This window comes from Macrotis lagotis, chromosome 3 (genome assembly GCF_037893015.1).
Source record: "Macrotis lagotis isolate mMagLag1 chromosome 3, bilby.v1.9.chrom.fasta, whole genome shotgun sequence".
NCBI lineage: Eukaryota > Metazoa > Chordata > Mammalia > Peramelemorphia > Peramelidae > Macrotis > Macrotis lagotis.
In genome coordinates, this window is record NC_133660.1 from 165,320,631 (window position 1) to 165,332,490 (window position 11,860).

Here is an 11,860-nt window from a genome sequence, read left to right on the forward strand (position 1 = left end):
GAAAAGATCTATATGTGTAAAAATAGTTATAGCAGTCCTTTTCATGGGGGCAAAATAGAGGAAATTAAGGGGATGTCCATTAACTGGGGAATGGCTGAATAAGTTGTGGTATAAATGGAATACTACTATTCAATAAGAAATGATGAATAGACATTTTAGAAAAGCATGAAAAGACTTATAAAAACAGTTGCAAAGTGAAATGAGCAGAACCATTGGGTGGTGATCAACTATGAATGACTTAGCTTTTTTTTAGCAACATAATGATCCAAGATAAATTCAAAGGACTAATGAAGAAAATGCTGTCCACATCCAGATAAAGAACTGATGGACACTGAATACAGATTGAAGCATTTTTTTTTAAATTACTTTATTCTTTCTCTTGTTTTTTCCCCCCTTTTGATCTGATTCACTAATGAGGAAATATGTTTTAATGATAGCAGATGTATAAATTATATCAAACTGCTTGCCATTTTCTGAAGAAGGGAGGGGACAGAATGAGGGAAAAATTATGGTGCTCAAAATCTTGTAAAGGTGAATGCTAAATTTTTTTTATTTATAATTGTGGAAAATTCTATTTAAAAGAAATAATGAATAGGAAGAATTCATGGAAATTTGTGAACACTTGTATGAACTGATGTAGAGCAAAAAAACAGAGTCAGAAAAACAATTTATACAATCACCTGAATAATTTAAAGGAAAGTAAAACTAAAAGACAACAGGATTCTGATCAATGAAGTCACCAATCTTGAAGAATGATCATGAAGCATGTTTCTGACCTCTCTGGAGAGAGAGGTGTACTAAAGTTTCAAAATGAGACATACATATTCAGACATGTCAAAAATATTGATTAAAAAATAAATAATTTAACTATTTTTTTGTTTCAAGGGAGAGTTCTACAAGATAGTGAAGTGGGGGGAGAGAGCGACTTAAAAATTTACAATAATGTAATAGTGAAAAAATAATTAGGGGCAGGAAGATGGCACATTGGAAAGTATACCAGGAGTCTAAGTTCAAATCCAGTCTTAGATAGTTACTAGCTGTGGAATCCTGGGCAAGTCACTAAACTGTTTGTCTTACCTTATTTATCTATAAAGTGGGAATAACAATAATAGCATCTGCCCCTCAAGGTTGTGAGTTTCAAATGAGATAATATTTGTAAAGTACTGTATATGCTATATGGTCGCTATTATTAAATATTATTATGAATTTTTTTAAAAGATCATTCATCTTGGGTTCACTTCCTTTGTGGATACAGATTATTACCCCATAAAGTTTAACTGTCTCACCCTGGCATTCAAGTACTTCATAATTTAATCTCTTCTTCCCTAAGTTTATTTTTCATTAGTTTTTAATTCAAACAGTCCTTGAAGTCTTTGTTCCTGTTGTTTTCCTTCCTTCTTTCCAAAATCTATCCAACAATAAAGGTCCAGCTCAAGTTACCTTTCCCAGCTTCTCCAATTCACAATGACTTCTCCTTTCAATAAACTACCATGTCACTGATAGTTAATTCTAATGCAATCCAACACTTTATTACATAGTTTCTTTTGTTATTCTCTGGTTGTTTTGAGAATTGAACAATCTTATTTTTCCATTTAGACTGGAATTGTCTTAGACTTTTGAAGGCCATGTTTTGTGATTTTATATCCAACAAAGCCTGCTGAAATTAAAATAAACCTTCACATACATATGTTGTTATATGCTGATTAAAGTTTATACCTCAAAAAACTTAGTGATGATTCTTAAGTATTTTTGACTCAATCCATTTTGATGGGGGTAAAAACTACAAGTTTCAGACCCTTCATGCATGCCCATGGGCCAGTGAAAAACAAATATGTCTAAATTAATGGGATACTGCTTTTGAGGAAACAACACTATGCCAATTTATGGTTCTTATTAAATATCATATAAATATACATGTACATAAGTAAACAATTAATTCATGGCAAGAATAAAAACCTTATTATCAACCTTAATTTAATAGGAAATGACACAATAGAATACCTGGTGAAACTTTGTAAAACACAATTGAGTCACTTTTATTAAGAATCTAACAGATTTCTACTAGTAGAAAAATAAAACATAAACCAATGTCTTTCCTTCTGAAATAGACTTTCTGCTCATATAGGGAGTCACAATGCTACTAGGCACACATGAGAGTAGTAGAATCATTTCTTTCTTCTTCCCATTCCTTCTGCACAGACTGACATTGGTAGGAAAAAGAAACAAGTGCTCGAAAATTCATATTCTGGAACAAGGAAGAATTTTATTTATTGTTTTTTGATTTCTCATAAAGTCATTAGCTTCCATTTGCTTAATTCTAATTTTGAAGGAATTATTGATCTTTTGTACCACTTTTCTTCTCTTCATTGGCTTTTTGTAAATCTTTTACCATTGGTCTTGTCTATTTTTTCTTCTGTTTTTTTTAACCTCAATATTTCTTTTTTTTCTCTCATGGTCTATTATTATAATTTTCTATTTGGCCTATTCTAATTTTCAGATTGTTTGTTCTTTTTTTTAAGGTTTTTTTTTCAAGGCAAATGGGGTTAAGTGGCTTGCCCAAGGCCACACAGCTAGGTAATTATTAAGTGTCTGAGACCGGATTTGAACCCAGGTACTCCTGACTCCAAGGCTGGTGCTTTATCCACTATGCCACCTAGCTGCCCCTGGTCTTGTCTATTTTTTGAGGTATTATTTTCTTTGGTTTTCTTTTTGTGTCTCTTCTACCACACTGTTGACTCTTTTTTCATGATTTTCTTGTATCACCCTCATTTCCCTTCACATTTTTTCCTCCACCTTATTAAGTTCCTGTGGGCTAACTGCTCAGGATGTGTTAGGTTCCTGCTGACTAGCCTATCCTTACCCAGTTAAATCTTGAAGGGGTGGGAGACAAGGAAGACAAGTTCTCCAAAATCTCCTAGATCTCCAAGATCTCCAAGCACTCCATTATTTATTCACCAGAATACAAGTGCCTTAATATCCTCCCCAATCCCTGGTCCACTCCCACTCCCGTGGCACTTAGTAAAACAATGTTCTGGTGCTCAAGAACATCAGGTGAAGAAATTTTACAGTACTCCCACATACACCGTCCCTAACACCACCTCTCTTAGTTGAGTTTCAAAATGATCTTCCATGACCTATTTTTCTTGTTTTTGCTTTTGTTTTTACAAGGCAATGGTGCTGGATGACTTTCCCAAAGTCACACAGCTAGGTAATTATTAAATGTCTGAAACTGGATTTGAACTCAGGTTCTCCTGACTCCAGGCCCAGTGCTCTATCCACTGCTCTACCTAGCCTCCCTAGCCAGTTCCTATTTTTCTTGGAGGCTTGTAGGAATTTTGTTATTTTCTTCTGAATATGTATTTTGATCTCCCTTATCACTGCAGTAACTTTCTAAATTATCTTTCATGAATTTGTTTTCCAGATCAGTTGTTTTTTCAATGAGATGCTTCACATTTTCTTCTAATTTTTCATTCTTTTGGTGTTAAAGTATTGTTTTGACTTCTTATAAAGTCATCAGCTTCCTTTAGCTCCATTCTACATCTGAAGGATTTGTTTTCCTCAGAGAACTTTCTTATCTCTTTTTCCATCTGGCCAATTCTGCTTTTTAAAGCATTCTTCTCCTCAATGTTTGTTCATTTTTCCAGCATATGACTTGATTTTAACTCTTTGTTAAAGTAGGGCTCTGCTTCCAGGGTAGAGGATGTATTGTCCCAAGTTTCTGGAGTTTTATGCAGTTTTTTCAGAGGTACTTCTGGGTATCTACAAGTTTTCAGTTCATTCAAGATGGTATGATCTAAGGAAAGGTGTTTCCTATTTTTCTGGTCTGTGAGTGACCACAAACATTCTTTTCTTCCCTGGAACTGTGAGGAGGGTTCCTGCTCCATTGTGTCAGCAAGCTCTGGTATACTACTGCTCTCCTCTCTCTGGGATTGTGATCTAGGACTGCAGCCCAAATATGGATAAAACAACAGAGTCCTGCCTAAGTACTAGGAAAGAGAGTCCTGTAATCTTCTGACTAGATATTTGATCCCCTTAAGGTTGAGAGCTCCTGAAGCAGTTTCTGCCACTCTAGAATTTGTTTAGTCATTATTTTTTAAATTCATTCATTTATTTATTTTTATTTTTGTACCAATGATTTTTTTTATACATCACTAAAATATTCTTGCTTAAGAGTAAACATAATACCCCCTCCCTTCAAAACATATAGACACTCATGAGAAATAAAGTAAAGAGAAAAAAATATGCTTCAGTGTATGTTCCAGCACCACCAGTTCTGTCTTGGGTGGATCACATTCTTTATGATACGTCCATCACAAAAGCTACTTCTATATTTTCCACCCACTACCATATACTATATTTTCTCTCTCCTTTCACTCCGTCCCTCTTCTAAAATATGCTATAGGGTAGCTGAGTGGTGCAGTAGACTGATCATAGGCCCTAGGGCCAAGAGGTCCCCAGCCCACATACCACCCCTAAGGCCCAGCAACCACTGGCCCTGTGGCCCTGAACAGGCCTCCCAATCCTAGCCCCTTGCAAGAAGTGAAAAAAAGAAAATGTGTTATATCTGACCACTCTCTCCTATGATCCACCCTCTCCTCTATCACTCACATCCCCCTCTTCCCTTTGTCCCCCTTCTCTCCTTTTTACTCTTTAGATATCTATACCCCATTAAGTGTATATGCCATTTCCTCTCTGAGCCACCTCTGATGATAGTGAAGGTTCCCTCATTCCCCTTGCCTTCCCCCCTTCCATATCATTGCAATAGCTCATTCCAATAAAAAAAAATCTTATTATACAAAATATCAGTCTATTCTACCTCTCCTTTCTCTTATTCCCATTACATTTCCCTGTTAGCCATTGACTCCATTTTTACAATATATTGTATCTTCAAATTCAGCTCTCTCTCTCCTGTGCTTCATCTATAAAAGCTCCTTTTATCTGCTCTATTAAATGAGAAGTTTTATATGAATATTATCAGTATCATTTTTCTATGCAGGAATACATGCAGTTCATCATCATTAATTCCATCATATTTTACACTTCTCTACTCTCTATGCTTCATCTCAGTCCTGTATTTGAAGGTCAAAGTTTCTGTTCAGCTCTGTTGTTTCAACAGGAACAATTGAAATTCCCCTGGTTCATTGAAAGTCCATCTTTTCCCCTGGAAGAGGATGTTGAGTTTTGCTGGGTAGTTGATTCTCAGTTGCATTCCAAGCTCTTTTTCTTCTGGAATATCATATTCCAAGCCCTATGATCCCTTAATGTAGTTGCTGTTAAGTCCTGTGTGATCCTGACTGCAGCTCCATGATATTTGAATTGTGTCCTTCTGGCTGTTTGTAATATTTTCTCTTTGACTTGGGAGTTCTGGAACTTGGCTATAATATTCTTGGGGGTTGTTTTTTTAAATCTCTTTCCAGGGGAGATTGGTAGATTCTTTCAATTTCTATTTTGCCCTCTGCTTTTAGAATATCAGGGCAATTTTCCTGTAGGAATTCTTTAAAAATGAGGTCGAGGCTCTTTTCCTGATCATGACTTTCATGTATCCCCTAAATTTTTAAATTCTCTTTCATGAATTTGTTTTCCAGATCAGTTGTTTTTTCAATGAGATGCTTCACATTTTCCTCTAATTTTTCATTCTTTTGGTGTTAAAGTATTGTCTTGACTTCTTATAAAGTCATCGGCTTCCTTTAGCTCCATTCTACATATGAAGGATTTGTTTTCCTCAGAGAACTTTCTTATCTCTTTTTCCATCTGGCCAATTCTGCTTTTTTAAAGCATTCTTCTCCTCAATAACTTTTTTGAACTGTTTTATCCATTTGACCTATGCTGGTTTTTAACATGTTATTTTCTTCAGCATTTTGTTGGATCTCCTTGACTAAGATGCTAACTTCTTATTCCTGTTTTTCCTGCATCTCTTTCATTTCTTTTCCCAACTTTTCTTCTATCTCCTTACTTGATTTTCAAAATCTTTTTTCTTTCTTTTTTTAATTTATTTTTATTAAAGATATTATTTGAGTTTTAAAATTTTCCCCCCAATCTTGCTTCCCCCCCCCCAAAAAAGCAATCTGTCAGTCTTTACTTTGTTTCCATGTAGTACCTTGATCCAAATTGGGTGTGATGAGAGAGAAATCATTAAAGAAAAGAAGAGAAGTCTAAGAGGTAACAAGATCAGACAATAAGATATCTATTTTTTTTCTAAATTAAAGGGAAAAGTCCTTGCACTTTGTTCAAACTCCACAGCTCCTTATCTGGATACAGATGCCACTCTCCTTTGTAGACAGCCCAAAATTGTTCCTGATTGTTGCACTGATGGAATGAGCAAGTCCTTCAAGGTTGAACATCACTCCCATGTTGCTGTTAGGGTGTACAGTATTTTTCTGGTTCTGCTCATTTCACTCAGCATCAGTTCATGCAAATCCCTCCAGGCTTCCCTGAAATCCTGTCCCTCCTGGTTTCTAATAGAACAATAGTGTTCCATGACATACATATACCACAGTTTGCTAAGCCATTCCCCAGTTGAAGGACATTTACTTGATTTCCAATTCTTTGCCACCAGAAACAGGGCTGCTATAAATATTTTTGTACAAGTAATGTTTTTACCCTTTTTTCATCATCTCTTCAGGGTGTAGACCCAGTAGTGGTATTGCTGGGTCAAAGTGTATGCACATTTTTGTTGCCCTTTGGGCATAGCTCCAAATAGCTCTCCAGAAGGGTTGGATGAGTTCACAGCTCCACCAACAGTGTAATAGTGTCCCAGATTTCCCACAACCCTTCCAACAATGATCATTATCCTTCCTGGGCATATTGGCCAATCTGAGAGGTATGAGGTGGTACCTCAGAGAAGCTTTAATTTTCATTTCTCTAATAATTAATGATTTAGAGCATTTTTTCATATGGCTATGGATCACTTTGATCTCCTCATCTGTTAATTGCCTTTGCATATCCTTTGACCATTTGTCAATTGGGGAATGACTTTTTGTTTTAAAAATATGACTCAGCTCTCTGTATATTTTAGAAATGAGTCCTTTGTCAGAATCATTAGTTGTAAAGATTGTTTCCCAATTTACTACATTTCTTTTGATCTTGGTTACAGTGGTTTTATCTGTGCAAAAGCTTTTTAATTTAATGTAATTGAAATCATCTAATTGGTTTTTGGTGATGTTCTTCAATTCTTCCTTAGTCATAAACTGTTCCCCTTTCCATAGATCTGACAGGTAGACTAGTCCTTGATCTTCTAATTTGCTTATAGTATTGTTTTTTATGTCTATGTCCTATAACCATTTGGATCTTATCTTGGTAAAGGGTGTGAGGTGTTGGTATAATCTTAGTTTCTTCCATACTAACTTCCAATTATCCCAGCAATTTTTATCAAAGAGGGAGTTTTTATCCCAATGGATGGACTCTTTGGGTTTATCAAACAGCAAATTACTATAATCATCTCCTGCTTTTACACCTAGTCTATTCCACTGGTCCACCACTCTATTTCTTAGCCAATACCAAACAGTTTTGATGACTGATGCTTTATAATATAATTTTAGATCAGGTAGGGCTAAGCCACCTTCTTTTGCACTTTTTTTCATTAAGCTCCTGGCAATTCTTGACTTTTTATTTCTCCATATGAATTTACTTACAATTTTTTTCTAACTCATTAAAGCAATTTTTTGGAATTTTGATTGGTAGGGCACTAAACAGATAGTTTAGTTTTGGTAGAACTGTCATTTTTATTATATTAGCTCTACCTATCCATGAGCAGTTGATATTTGCCCAGTTATTTAAATCTGATTTAATTTGTGTGAGAAGTGTTTTATAATTGTTTTCAAAAAGATTCTGAGTCTGTCTTGGCAAATAGACTCCCAAATATTTTATATTGTCTGTGGTTACTTTGAATGGGATTTCTCTTTCTAGCTCTTCCTGCTGTTTCTTGCTAGACATATATAGAAAAGTTGAGGATTTATTTTATAACCTGCAACTCAAAATCTTTTTTGAGCTCTGTCATAGCCTGAGCCCAATTTCCATTTTTCTTGTAGTCTTTAGATGCAGGAGTTTGTACTTCATCATCTTCAGATTGAGTGTTTTGATCCTTCTTTGGATCATAGACAATGTATTTCTCTTTTTTCTTTTTTTTTAGGGTTTTTTGCAAGGCAATGGGGTTAAGTAGCTTGCCCAAGGCCACACAGCTAGGTAATTATTAAGTGTCTGAGGTTGGATTTGAACTCAGGTACTCCTGACTCCAGGGCCAGTGCTCTATCCACTGCACCACCTAGCTGCCCCTGACAATGTATTTCTCAATGGTGTTCCTCTTTTTCCTCTGTTTACTTATTTCTCCAACCTATACCTGGTTTGGGGGTGCTTCCTGAGCTTTTGAGTATTATTGGGACACCCCCCCCCCACAAGGACTTCCCTCCTGGTCTATGAATGACCACAAGCACACCCCTCTGCCACAGGGATGAGGTTGGGGGGGGCTGTTCTATGGTGGGGGCTAGACTGCTTTCAGGATCTGAATGTGGTCAGAGCCCCAGAGTCCTGTTCCAGGTACAGAGGACAGACCTCTGAAGTCTGTCTCCACTCCCCTACCTTGGGCTGAACATTCAAGGCTCAGTTGCCTTGGGGCTTCTGTTTACTGGCTCCACGTCTGCTTCCTATTTGCATTTCCTGGGTCTGGGTTGCTGTGTAGCCACCACTGCTGAGCTGACCATGTTGACTGTCAGAACTGCCCTGAGGGCCTGGGGTTCTTGCACTGGCTCTGGCAGAGGACCCTCCACTGATCCTCCAATTTGTGCCTGGTGCTCCCCAGCATGTAGGTCAGGAAACTACCCCTGCTCCTGTGAGTCACGGCTCCCAGGCACCCTGGGGCTGCTTCCAGGAGGCTGAAGTTCCTTTACTCTGGCAGGCTGCCCCTCTAACTCCATGGAGAAGAGCCTTTCCACTATTTTCCAGGTTACCTTGGTCTGGAGAATTGCCTTACTGGATCTTTCTGTGGGTTCTGTCTCTTGAAAATTTAGTTAGTGTCATAATTTTAAAATTTTTGAAATATTATGGAGAAAGAACCTGGGAGAGAGACTCTTTTCCTGTTGCCTTTTTGGTTCTGTCCCCCCTAGATCATTTAGTCATTATTTAAAGGTATTTGGAGAAGTTTGGTAGGGAGCTCCAAGGAGTCCCTGTCTTTACTCTGCCATCTTATTACTTATTTCTCTGCCATCTCCTCATATTAAGTCATAAGGAAGTATTTTGGAGCCTTGCTAGACCCTGCTCAAATCCCTAGGACTCCATATTTTGTAGTTCCTTGGCAAGTCCTGGGAAACCTGCTGCTTGTCAGTGTCATTCCATGTTTGCACTGATAGCCTTGACATCTGCCATAGTTGCCATAGGGCAGTTAAGCATCACAGTGGGTAGAGCACTGGCTTTAGAATCAGGGGGATGGGAGTTTGAATCCAGTCTCAGATGCTTGCCACTTGCTAGCTGTGTGACCTTGTGCAAGTCACTTACAAGTCTTGCATCTAGGGTCATCTCCAGTCATCCTGATCCATATCTGGACACTGGACCCAGATGACTCCAGAGAAGAAAGTGAGGCTGGTGACTCAGCACAGCACCCCTCACTTGAATTCAACTCATGTGCTTGTTATGGCATCACCTCACTGATGTAATAGTATTCTTTGATAATGAAGGACAAACATCAACATCAGTATATGTCAAGAATCTTTCCAGGACTGCTGTTTTCTTCTATTTACCTACAAGTGTCATTGAATCTCCATCAAGGAAGCATTAAAGCTCTTGTAGTGTAGCATTGCCCAAACCACATGCTTTAAACTGGTCAGTGAATCTTCATTATAGGACTTCTCTGAATCATCCCTTCCTTGGGAAAGTCCTCAACCATTAGTCTTAACTGATTTCAGGTAAATGGATTCCATTTATATCTTTCTTTGCCTTTAGGTGCATACTAGCAATGTGCCCTGGGTCTCTCTAAGACTGGATACTACTTTTATTTTGATCTTTTAGCTTTCCTCATGCATCATTCTTCTCTTCCACCTCTCCACACCCAATCCCTGTCTCATCAGGTCCTGGCCATATGAATAGCCTTTAAGTATCAATAACTCTTCAGAAAATAAAAGAAACATTAGAGAGGGAAAGTCAGAGTTGACAATCTCTGCCCACAAAGACTTGTTATTCTTAGAGTATTTTTCTCTTTTTTAAGTCCCTTCTTCCCTTGCTTCCTTCTTTTTCTTTTTGGCAAGGCAATGAGTTTAAGTGACTTGCCCAAGGCCACATAGCTAGGTAATTATTAAGTGTCTGAGACCAGATTTGAACTCAGGTTGTCCTGACTCCAGGGTTGGTGCTCTAGCTACTGCATCACCTAGCTGTCCCTCACTTCCTTCTTTTAAGAGTCATGAGACACTATTCTCTGAGAAAACTTTTACTAAGATAATGCATTTACTCCCTGTATAACCTTGGTCAAATTCCTTAGACTTCCTATGTCTCAACTGTAAAATTAGGAGATTGGACTAGGTAGGCTCTGGGGTCCCTTTCAGGTCTAGAATTATTATTCTTTGGCCATCCCTCAATCTAAAAATAATGGAAATTTGAAAGCCTTGCTTTACTAGAGTTGATGCATAGGAAAACTCTTGAAAAAACTCTTGAAAGATAGAGAAAATCCTTAGAGCCCTCCCTGATATGATGGTGAGTGAGGCCCTCAAGGTCTGCTCCCAGAAAAGCAATTGAGCATCAGTAGTGATAGAAATAATTAGCAGATCCAGTACCCCAGGTAGCTGGATAGAGATGGAGGTTCACATAGTACATCAGCTCCTTTTTCATCAGCTTTCTTAGTCTTTGCCACATAGATAACTTTTGTAAGAGACTCTGATCCAAGGTATCCTTGAAAGCTGAACACAGTCTTTCTGGGAAAGTGGTGGCCTATATCCCCCCTACTGCTGCCAACTCTTTGGAGGGATTAGAGGATTAGGAGTAAGAGGGTGAGTTAGCAGACTAGTGGCATGACAATAAAGATGGTGCAATGGCAGTTATTTCCTTTTACTGTAAGATACAACATCCCATCTCCATGATGGCCCACTATGACCGGTTTCTACTGCTCTAGAATGGGGAATGGCATCGGGGATGGCTTCCATGAGCCTAAGGAAGAGAGTGGGGATGATCACATCATAGATTCAGGAGGCTTTGATGTAAGTCAGTCAGAGGTCTACCAGAGGAAGAAATGGGTCTCTCTAAATTTTAGCTCTTCTGAAACAAAACCTAAAGTAGTGATGTCCTGGCAGGAAGAGCCAAGAAAATGCCTGCCTACTCATTCCTGGTACTGAACCAATAAATTAACTAACATTTATTAGCAGGAGTTGGGTATATTGACAAAAATGAAACAGAAGGTTTAAATTCTTCCATGAAAGCCTCCATAGGCCTTTAGGAAAGAATTCCTCATTGGAGAGTGCCTATAAGCCCTTTTCATTATCTAAAATAAAATAGTATTCAGGTTAAAATTTCAGAAGGGATCTCCTGAGTTTTACTTTGGGGTTCTTCTCTCCCCAAGTATGAGTTACTTGGGTTATAATTATACCACTGTTCCTTCTTCCTCCCCTAACTACCATTTTGGCACCTACTGGGGAACCTGGGAAGTTGCCACCAGCAATTCTCATTCCAAAATCTTCTATAATGTTTTGGGTTCAGTAAATGATACTCCTAAAAATTCTACATTAACATTAGACATTATATATCATAATTCCAAACCTAGAAAAGACATATAGAAGATCAGTAGATTTGGATTACATAGAGATTTCAATAGCTATTGTTAATTCTTATTTAAAGGGGCGCAAAATTCTTTTCCAAACATATTTGTGCTACTCAGTTGATAAAAAAG